Source organism: Lissotriton helveticus, chromosome 1_2 (genome assembly GCF_964261635.1).
Source record: "Lissotriton helveticus chromosome 1_2, aLisHel1.1, whole genome shotgun sequence".
NCBI classification, from domain to species: Eukaryota; Metazoa; Chordata; class Amphibia; order Caudata; family Salamandridae; genus Lissotriton; species Lissotriton helveticus.
This window is the reverse complement of record NC_136058.1, coordinates 352,118,910-352,129,974: the sequence shown is the minus strand read 5'-3', so window position 1 is coordinate 352,129,974 and position 11,065 is coordinate 352,118,910. Positions and strand designations below refer to the sequence as shown.

The 11,065-nt window shown below is 42.3% G+C and overlaps 1 long non-coding RNA gene across 1 annotated transcript in view; it reads left to right on the top strand.

Moving 5' to 3' along the window:
- Nucleotides 1-307: 307 nt before the first annotated feature.
- Nucleotides 308-11,065, top strand: part of LOC144807909 (uncharacterized) — a 216,342-nt gene continuing 205,584 nt past the window's right edge. The window contains exons 1-2 of the long non-coding RNA XR_013606516.1: nt 308-429; nt 4,848-4,910. This is a non-coding gene — a long non-coding RNA (uncharacterized LOC144807909). The remainder of the gene's footprint in view (nt 430-4,847; nt 4,911-11,065) is intronic.

Sequence of the window (11,065 nt, the reverse complement as noted above, 5' to 3'; positions counted from 1 at the left end):
CCTTGCGGTGCTGGGTGCACCGGAGCCACGCCCGAGAAAGGTCTTCAAATACAGCGTTGTTTAAATTACACAGATTTATTGATTGTAGTTTTGTATGGACAGAATAAACTTTTTAGATCACCGATTGAAATGCTCTTTGAGTCACTATGTTTGAATATATTCTGAGAACGTTATTAATGGATGAATAGCTAACTATCCCAGAGCAGATTTTTTAACCATCTGTTCATACTAATGCATGCATATTATCTGAATCACACACATTATCGGAGCAGACTGATAGTAACATAAAACGCTTATTTCTTTTTTCAGCCATATCAGCCGATGATTCTGCTTTGGTCATAGGTCTGACAGTGGGCTTAACATTCGGGCTTATGATGATACTCATGTATGCTGGTTGCTGTTGCTGCTGCGGTAGCTGCTGGTCCAGAGGTAATCTGCTGCATGTGCATGCTGTGTGTGTAAGAGAGAAGAAGGGAAAGTAGAAAGATGCCCTTTCCTTTCCACTGCCACTGACACAAGGCATCTGATTCACAGGTTTCCACTTCCTGTTCCACACAGGTGCACTCATGTATCCGGCACTGAGTTGCACACCTACCCTGCACACCCACTCAAACACTGATTCTAACCAAAGAGACTGTTTTTACCATCCCCACACACTCGTTCGTAGGTTATACAATCAGAGACACAGCTGTATTCAGTCGAGGCGCATAACGCAGGCCCCAAGCAGATTCCTATGAGAAAGACCATCAAAATATGCTTCATCAAAATTAAGACACAAAGAAGTCGACCTCCATCTTCTCTCACCATCAAATACTTGAGGAGAGGCCCTTGGCGGACATTGCACACAAGGTCGGACTAACTCTCTTCACCTATGCTGACGATTCTCAAATTATTTTCTCCCTCTGTAATCCTAACCCCTTGTCACCCTCTTGTCTCAAACAAGGCCTTAATAATATTTCCAACTGGATGACCCAAAACCACCTGAAACTGAACTGTGAGAAGACGGAGGTCCTCATCCTGGGTAAGCAGAAAGACCTCTGGAGTCCTTCTCACTGGCCTACTCAGATGGGTAACCTCCCTAAACCAACCAGCCACATTCGGAATCTCTTTTGTTTCGCTTTGTTCGCCCTAAGTGTGGCAGGGTATGCTCAGACGTGAGTCCCTAGCTCACTTGGCCACTGGTTTCAAGATAGCCTGGCTGATGAGGATTATGAATCCAAAACCGGTCCCAGGATGCTTGTTTCCGGTCCATGGAAGACATGGCTTGGCAGTTCGGGCTGTACTGTTCCCATGAGGCACAGGGTCAGACTGATTTGCATATAGCCGTGTCTGAAATGGAGTGGCTGAATGGGCTAAAGAATGGTGGTGGATTAAACCCAGATCAGTTGACTGGGGGTGAGTGTTTAATTTGCTCAAACGCTCCGTCCATCATCCCTTTTGTTTCGCTACATTCGGAATCTGGGCGTCATTGTTGACGACACGCTGTCCATGCACCAGCAAATCGTCAAAGTGACAGCGCTTTGCTTTACCATTCTTAAATGGTTTAGGAAAATCCTATGGATGCTGCCTATCTCTACTCAAAAAAACGTTGTCAACGCCCTTATCACATCAAGGCTCGACTACGGTAACATTCTTTACCTGGGGTCAAACAAGGCCGTGATCCGTAGACTTCAGTTAGTCCAGAATTCGGCTGCCAGACTTCTCTGCAGAATTCCCAAGGTCTCCCCCATTTCTGGACACTTACAAGACCTACATTGGCTCAGGGTGGAGAACCGTATCAAGTTCAAAGCCCTGAGCTATATGTTCAAAATCAAGGCAGGCACTGCCCCCCAACATCTCCAAGCACTTGTCCGTCCCTATGTTCCCTCCCGCCACCTACGTTCTGAAACCGTGGGCAAATTTGTCGTGCCCAGGGTCAAACTCTCCAGAATGGGGGGGGGATCATTTTCCTACCTAGGCCCTTCCATCTGGAGCACTCTACCTAGTAACATTCGCAAAGAAACTGATTACATCCACTTTCGCAGAAAGCTTAAGACCTGGCGTTTTGATCAATAACTTCATTGGCCCTCGAGTTCTGCTCTCTGTCCGCCCTGGCCTCTCTGTCCGCCCTGGAGCCGGGAAACCCTTTTTGGGTAGCTGAGCGCCTTACAAATCCAATAAATAATTAAAAAGGACATTTACTAAATCGAACATAAAAGTCTAAAGTGAGTTTACATTCATTTTTAGAGTTAGATATTGAGTTTATCTTTGCCCCCTACCTTTTTGAGTACTTTTGTAATCTATGGTGTTCATTTACAAGCCCCTTGCGACACATTTGCACTGCCGGAGTGTCACTCTTGTGATGATCCAAAGGCGCAAATTAGAACATCATATTTACGAGGTGACGCAAAGCTTCTTTGTGTGGCTTTGAATGGCCTCATAAAGATAGAGTAAAGCAAAGCAGCATAAGTCGCTGTGTTGCCTTACTCTGCTTCAAGCCGGCATTCCATGGATATTCACACGCAACTCCCATAGGTTTTGACTCATTCCCAGATTTACAAGGACTTGTAAACATGGGAATGCATCAAAACCTTATGCATCCCCACAGCAGGCGTAACGAGGAGAAATGTGTTCATTTTCTCCTCTGCAGTACACATGGAATGAGGAAATGCCTCCCAGAGTAGTTTTTGTGCAGGGAGGTGTCCCTTCCTGGAAAAAAACAGTCCTCCATTCAATGCAGACACACTGACACCATGACTCAAGGGTGCCTACATTGGTGCTAGGTAGCCAAAACAACGCCAGCTCTGTGAGAAAGGACAGGAATGTGCTCTATATCATAAAAACGGCACATTCCTGCCCTATTCTTGTGAAGCAGGGCACTGCATAGCAAACTTGTAAATGATGCCCCCAATTTGTAGCAACTGTACTTCATAGCAAAACGCCACCTGCTTTTTGCTGGTCAGAGACTCAAACCTTTCAGGGTTTTCGTCTTGGCCAATGTCTGTGGGAAACCAAGTGTAACTTTAGAGTGCGCTAACAACATTTTGCGGGAAACGCTAAGATCTGCAATAACATCCCTGTACACATCGCCCAGCTCCAACCTTGTTCAATTTATGAAAGCACATTAAGAATGAGAAAAAATATTTCAGCTTAACCTATATTCCCTCATGCCAGAGGTAATCAAAAGATAATTACTCAGCACTGTTTTTTGTACATTTATTACATTTTCATAATTTTATATCTTTTTTATCAAATTTCAATGTAAAGTGGATCATTACAGAATATTACAAAATTATTCATATTATATTTTATACAATCAAAAGCCAATAAAAGCCAATTGCTCAATCATTACAAACCCCACTCCACTCCTTCACCTTGCACACATACCATTCATGCATACTCAAACAGACTCAACCACACAGTCCCCCTGAATACTAATCCACACAACCAGGATATGATTAGTCTTCCTTTTACAGTTGTTGCATCTCGGGTGCGGGAATCAGCAAGAGATCGTGGTCAACACACGTTGCAGTGAAAATATTGTTTTTCATCTACCTTCTTCAGGACCTAAATCAGTCTATATTCATTCCAATATGGGCATAGGGTTTGTTCCAGTTATAGTACAACCATTTTTACATAAGCGTCAGCTCCACAATTTACACATTGTTCCAATTAAAAAATACATAAAATACCTGTGTTGTATTACGGGCAAATAGTTCATCTCCTTACTCTAAACCACTTCAGTTCCCCCACCAGTGGTCTCCCATAATTACATGCAGTGTCATAAGTCTACAAGCCAATCACCTTCACCCTAAGTGCCAAGATATCCTACCCTCATCATTCATGCCCCTAACCACGTGTTCATAAGGTGCAGTCCATGCATTAAGATATCCACTCACATATGTATGAAATCTACCACAGCTGATTAAAACATTCTCATTGAAGCAAGGGTCAGTATAACAAAAGTGTGTTCATTATGCTCAATCCTGGATACCTTCACTTTATGTATAAAATAAGGCACAAAACAGCACTTTAATTACAGCCTCGAACAACATTAGTGTACTATGTCAGATGTGATGTCAGATGTGATGCATATACCGATATCTGTTGGAGGTTGGTCTCCAGTTCACTTTTTAAATAGTTCCTATTCTTAGTTCCCTTCCCCAAAGGGCATGTGTTACTGCAAAACAAATCATACACAGTGCTGAAGAAGAGGGGCTTTCAACAGTGCCTGCCCCCCCACTCACTAACCCATTCTCGATATAGACCCATGTTAGACCTGACACCCTTAGGGTGGTCTTTCCAAACATTTTGCCTGCTTGCCTTAAATTTTTACAGATTTTTTTGTAGGCATTAGGACTCTGAGCACTATAACACTGCCAATGACTGCTAAAGTGTATGTGCTTCTGCCGTAAATCTTGGTTTGATTGGCTTATCCGAAACTGGCACATTTACCTTGCATGTAAGTCTCTAGCACAGTGCACTACATGTGCCCAGGGCCTGTAAATTAAATACTACTGCAGAGCTAATGCATGCAGTTTACACTGCCATGTTGACTTGGCATTTAAACCATCGTGCCAAGCTTACACTCCTCTTTTATTACATATAAATTACCCCTAAGGTAGGCCCTAAGTATCTCATAGGGCAAGGTGCTATGCAATTAAAAGGAAAAACATGTACTTTTAAGTCTTACATATCCTGGTAGTGAAAAACTCACAAACTTCATTTTCACTGCTGAGAGGCCTACCCCTCTGTAAAATGAGTGAGAAATGATTAGGCTGACACAAGGGTAATGTTCTCTGTCTTATTTGGTTTAGTTAGGTTTGCCACTGATAATTTAACAGTCTCCTCTTCTTTCTTTTTGTCAGATCATAGGAGTCAAAGACCACCAGCTTTCTCTGATGCACCTCAAAACATACAAAGAGCCACAGGTAAGTGTTCTGTCTGACTTGATACAAAGGGAGAGGTGTGGCGCCGCGGCCAGGGCGACTGACGCTGGAATCTGGGGACCACGGTTCGATCCCCGGCTCCGGCGGCAGGTTAGCCCAGCACCATGTGACTCTGGGCAATAGCTCGCTTAATCTTCCCGACGGCCCCCCAGCGCCTAGAGACCCTTACGGGTGATTGTGCGCTTTACAAATGTGGACTTTACTTTACTTTAAAGGGAAGGTCTGTGAGGAAAGTCGCCCAAGTCATGCATGTCTGGTGCCCGATAACCATGTCCTGGCATTTAGTCTGTTTGTGAGCTGCAAATTAAAAAAATTGGCCAGAGGTATTAACTCTCCTATTTAATGATGTGCTTAAAACAGGCTTAATTCCAGAATCATGGCAGGGAAGTATCATCCAACCAATTTAAAAAAGTGGTCCCCAGGACAACCCTGCAAATTATCGCTTAATCGCATTATCAGACGTAGAAGCAAAAATATTTGTTAGTTGTCTGCTGGAAGAACTGCAATCATGGGCCACGAGAGAGGATTTGATCCCTAATTTACAAACTGGTTTAGAAAGGGAGAATCGACTTATACTAATTTGATTTTATTGACATTATTAGGCGAAAGAGCCAAATATAGGAAACAAAAGTTGTATATTTGTTTCATCAACTTAAAAGCCGCCTTTGATTCTGTGCCTCGAAATGTACTATGGTCGAAGTTAATTAATTGGGGTATATCCAACACCCTTTTAAAGATGATTAAATTATTATACTCCGATACATGGGTACAGATCAAAGAAGGCGACGGAAGACACAAAACTTGTCGCCTTGAGACCAGTATTGGCTTGAAACAAGGATGTGTTTTGGCTCCTTTCCTTTTTAACCTTTTTATGTCTGATCTCCCAGCCCATTTTAATGATGTTAATGCCCACTCTCCTGCTTTGTTGGGTACAGAGATTAAATATTTACAATATGCCGACGATACCATTCTATTATAGGACTAAAAAGATTAATAGATTCCTTTAACCTATATGTTACACAAAATGGTCTAAAAATAAATACAAAAAAGACGAAAATGATGACCGTGGGAAGAGGCAAACTAGGATTAAAAGAATGGAATATTAATGGTTTGGTTATTGAATGTGTAAACTCGTATACATATTTGGGAATCACATTTGATGATAGTATGTCATTTAGGCAGCGTTTTAACAACTTTGAAGCTAAGGGTACATCGCTATCATTTGCTTTTAGAAAACTGAGGGATAAGCTATTATGCCCAAATTATGATCACTTGCTGAAAGTTATGAAAGCAAAACTAATTCCATCCTTGGATTATGGTTCCATTATCTTCCGTAGCAAAGATGCGAAAATTCTTAATGATATTGAATTAAGGACATATAAATCAGTTTTTAGGATTCCCAGATATATTAGTCGTGCAAATTTAAGACTAGAATTTGGTCTAAAGAAACAGATGTTGGCCCGACAATCTTCATTTTTAAAGTCCTTATTGACATTGTTTCGAGCCGAAGAGGGTTCTCTAGCAAACCAGTGTAGGCTTGAGATAATAAAAAGTGAATATGCGAGTAGCTGGCAAACCTATTTAAATGAGTGTTTACGTACCTTTGATTGTCCAAATTTAGTAGATGAAGTAAGGAGTAAAATGGTTTACAAAAAATCAATCAATCAATCAGCTGCTTTATGGTCTACTATAATGGATAACGATGAATTGAGGAAAAAAAATATTTATGGTCAATAGCTATTTCCTTTGGCAAACTGGCTCCCCAACCTTATTTGTTGTTTCATTTTAAACCTTTAATTAAGAATAAATTCATGTTATTAAGGTTTGGGAGATACCCAACTAAAGATGGAATTCCAAAATGGGAGAAGAAATGGCCGTCCAACCTTTGTAGGCTATGTGGGTTGTGTGAGGAAACCCTACCGCATACAGTAACCTTATGCCCAAAATTGTTAGAAGAGCGGAAGGCCATCATAAAGCTAATTTTTAATGAACTAGGGGTAAGATCTTGTAGGTCTCCAATTATTGTATGTTTAAGTGGTGTTACCATCCGTCTCATTTGCCAATTTGTTACGTTGATTTTTATAGCTGAAAAGAAACTTTGTAATAAAAACATTTCTAGTGAAGAAATTTGTGCTATGAAGACTATCTAAAACGTATATTTTTATATCTGAAAAGAAACTTTGTAACAGACATTTCTAGTGAAGAATTTTCTACTATGAAAACTAGCTAAAATCCTGGCAATAATACATTGGTTTTAAATGTTTTTAGGGAGAGTGTGGGCTTTTTTAAGCTTGGTTCAAATGTATTATTATAAATGTTCTGTACTGTGTCTAATGCAACTCGATTATGGTGGAATCTATTATATGTACACTTTTTGACTGGAAAGTTTACTTAACAATTCTAGTTGCTAACACAAGGCACTTTAATTTCTGCTGCTATTGGGTGGGTTGTATTCTAGGTACTGTACTGTTTTTTAATGCAATTTTATAATGGTGGACGGTATTTCATGTACACTTTTTTTATCTAAAGGTTTACCTGTCAATTCTAGCTGCTAGCATAAGGCACCTTAATTTTTGCTGCTACTTGGTGTGTTGTATATCATGTACAACTCTAGCTGCTAGCACAAGGCACTTTAACCCCTTAGGTGCTAAGGTAATTTCGGATTATTCATGCACTTTCCATTGAAATGAATGGGCACTTCATGACGAGCTGGCCTTGTCATTAGCATGGAAGTGGTTAATTTTGCAGCTACTTGGTGTGTTGTATATCATGTACCCTTATCAAATTTAAATAATTTACTTGTAATTCTAGCTGCTAGCACAAGGCACTTTAATTTCTGCTGCTAATTGTTTATTAGTAAACCGATTAATTGTAGTTAACCAAATCATGGGGTCGATTATGATGGTGCTGAATCCGCATCCTCCGGGCCGGTGGAAGCCACCGTCGGCCCGGAGGATGCGGATTCTCCGCCGCGGTCCTTGAAAACACCCACCGCCAGATTATGATGGTGGTGGGATCAGCGGCGGACAGCAGGTCCGTCCGCCGCTGATCCACAGGGTGTGGACCACAATATGGTGGCGGTGTCTGCAAGACACCGCCAGCCATATTATGATGTGTGCTGAGACATGCTTTTCCACGGCGGATATTCCGCCGTGGAAAAGCATGTGGACCTTTGCTTCTGGGGGCCCCTTGCGGGTACACCCCATGTGCAAAGGGGGGTGCACATGGGGGGTACCTATTGGTACCCACCTGCATGTGCATGCACAAAGCGGCAGGCACCGCGCGGTGCCTGCCGCTTTGTGCATTCACATGCAAAGCATGCATTTTTAACTTTGCGGCGGGTGCTGCTTTAAGTAGGAATCGCCGCGATGTTAAATATACAGGATGTGACCGCCAGGGTGGCGGTCACATCCTAATTCCTATGGAGGGAATGCCGCTGCCACTGCGGCCGGTCCCTCCACCTCGGGGCCATCCTAATCGACACCCACGTTAGGGCTTAGTTGTGGATCTCGTTTTGGATATAAAATCATAATGTATCTGTATATTTGTAACCTGATTTCGTTCTGAATGTGTTTTTGCTGATTGTAATGATTTTAAGTAATCAACAAATATATTTCAATTTCACTGTTTATGAGCTGTGTAGATTGATTATACCTAGTTACACCTCTCTAGGTATACCCTTAGGACTTCGATAAAGTATTAGAACTGGTGGGGAACTAGTGACTGAAATCAGATGCAAATACAAATGAAATAATAACAAAAATATCTTGGATTCTTTGTTGAGATCTTGTCTTTATCTCATGCAGCAAAACCTCTAAAAAGCCTCAGGTTTATTATTTTAACATCAGGAAACGTAAAAGCTGGTAGATTCAAAGGCTCACTCCTTACCCACCCTTATCCCAGGTGTTCCCAGTATACAAGCACATATACCTGTCTTAGGCACAATCCTCCAGGAATGTGGTGATCAGCTTGTGAGGACGGTGGCCTCTTGCCTTTCTCCAGCCACACCCGCTTCTTCAGCTCCCTTGGCAGCTGGCGTTTATGCTGTCTTTCTTTCTTCTGGGGCTTGCTGCAGTCCCTCTTCCTCTCACTTGTTGTCTTCTTCTGGAATCGAACCTCGACATCCTTCAGCAGGGTCACTTGGCTCGATAACTCCTCAAAGTTGAAGGGCTCACTCTCCTTGTGATAGCCCAGATACAAAGGCTTGTCTGACGCATGTATGGGAAAAGCCAATTCCCTTTCAACAAACGGGCCTCTTGGAACGGGCTGCAAATTAAGAAGATTGTCTGCTTTATTGAGGATGCAAGGAACATGCCTCTGCTCATCTTCAGTCTCATCCAGCATCCCCCTCTCTGGAGACTCCTCCTCATGACAGCCTCTCCTAGGTTAACATTGAGAATTCATTATTTCTTTAATAAGCTGTAATTCCTAATTGATAGAAGGTGGAGTTATGATGTTTAGTACCTCTGGAATGGTAAAGACAACTCCTTTTTAATGGAAAAGTTGAATTTGTAGTTACCATTCAGAAAATGTCACTTTTACAAAGTTGACATTTTCCTGCTTTTAGCCATTTGGTGTCTGCTGCTTGTCTCTGATCTCTGGCTGGGCTGGGCTGGGCTGGGTGACAGTTCAATGTGTGTATTCCCTCTAGACAGTCATACACAAAGGAAAGTTGGGTGTGGCTTCACGCATCTTCCTGGGAGGAAGAAAGGCAGAAGCAGGACACAGCCTCACACTTACACCTGTCAACACATATGGGGCCACAAACCCCCCCTGTAGTGAGCCTGGAACAGGGAAGGAAAAATTAACCTGTGTGTACTTCAAAAGCATGACTTGATATAAGTACTGGAACTCCAACCCTACCAACTCAATACACATCTCAACATCTACTCCTTGGATTTTTGTCATTTTGGTCCTGTTTTATTTATTACATCTCAAGAGCTATTTTCCTAACTTAGTGTGGAATCTTTTTGTGTGGAGTTTTCACTGTTTTACTGTTTGATATGTTGCACAAATACTTGACATTAACGTATTGCCTCTTAAGTTAAGCCTTACTACTCAGTGCCAAGCTACCAGATAGCAAGCACAGGATAATTTAGCGTGGGTTGTGACTTACCCTGACTGAGTTTGTGGATCATGCTTGGACAGGATGCATGCCTCTGCCAACCACAATCCCAATTTCTAGCATTGGTGATCAGCTATGAGGATAGGAATTATGTTTGTGCAGTGTCATACAGTTATTAGTGCACACTACCAATCCATACCTAAGACCAGTACAAGTTAAAATTCTTCCTTCGAATTTTAATCGCCATTTTCCCCCTTTTTCTATATTAAAGTGCCCCTAACCTTTTGTATTGTACAATGGACCCTTGCAGTTTTGACACCCTCAGCAGGCCTGAGCAGCTGAAGCTCTGGAAAAACATAGGGCATGCAAGCGGACAAAGAAGTTACCAGGCTGGACTTAAAGGTAATCTTGAGGGCTTTTGAGGAGGTGCAATGTTTGCAATACACCTCAGGGAATTGATGACGTGGATAACAATGAGGAGAAGGGATAATTTACAGAATTGGAGGAGGTGGATGACCCTATCCATGGTCTAGAGCACCATGGAGAGTCCCACTCTGCTCTAAAAGATTAGATGGATCCTCCTGATGCTCAGGGCAGAGCACTGAGCAGTGTATCTGCCAGAGGCCTGTCTCCAGAGAATCTGGAGGACAGGAAATAGAAGAGGAAACTTAAGAGCAAAGCAGATTGAGTTCAGCAGTAATGGGGGCACCATTCCTAGGTGTCCACTATAGAGGGAAGTATTTTGTATACTCATAAATTCTGGGGGTTGACCTTGACAAATGGTTCATCACCTATAAACTGGTTCTAGGGGGCACAAGGTTTCTGATGAGTAATGGGAGAGGAGCTTGTGAAAGTACATGCCCATTGTGGGGCGGGACACACTCCTTACACTAGAAGTAGAGGAACAAACACACTACATTCCCTTGATGGCTATTTTAGCCAATAAAACGTATGGGACAGCCACTAGATCTCTACACAAACATGGGTGGACTACTCCAACGAGGGACTGAAGGGTTGGGTGAGGGGCAGCAAGGTTGATGGTGAATCTGGGTTGTATAATTTGACTTTGAAG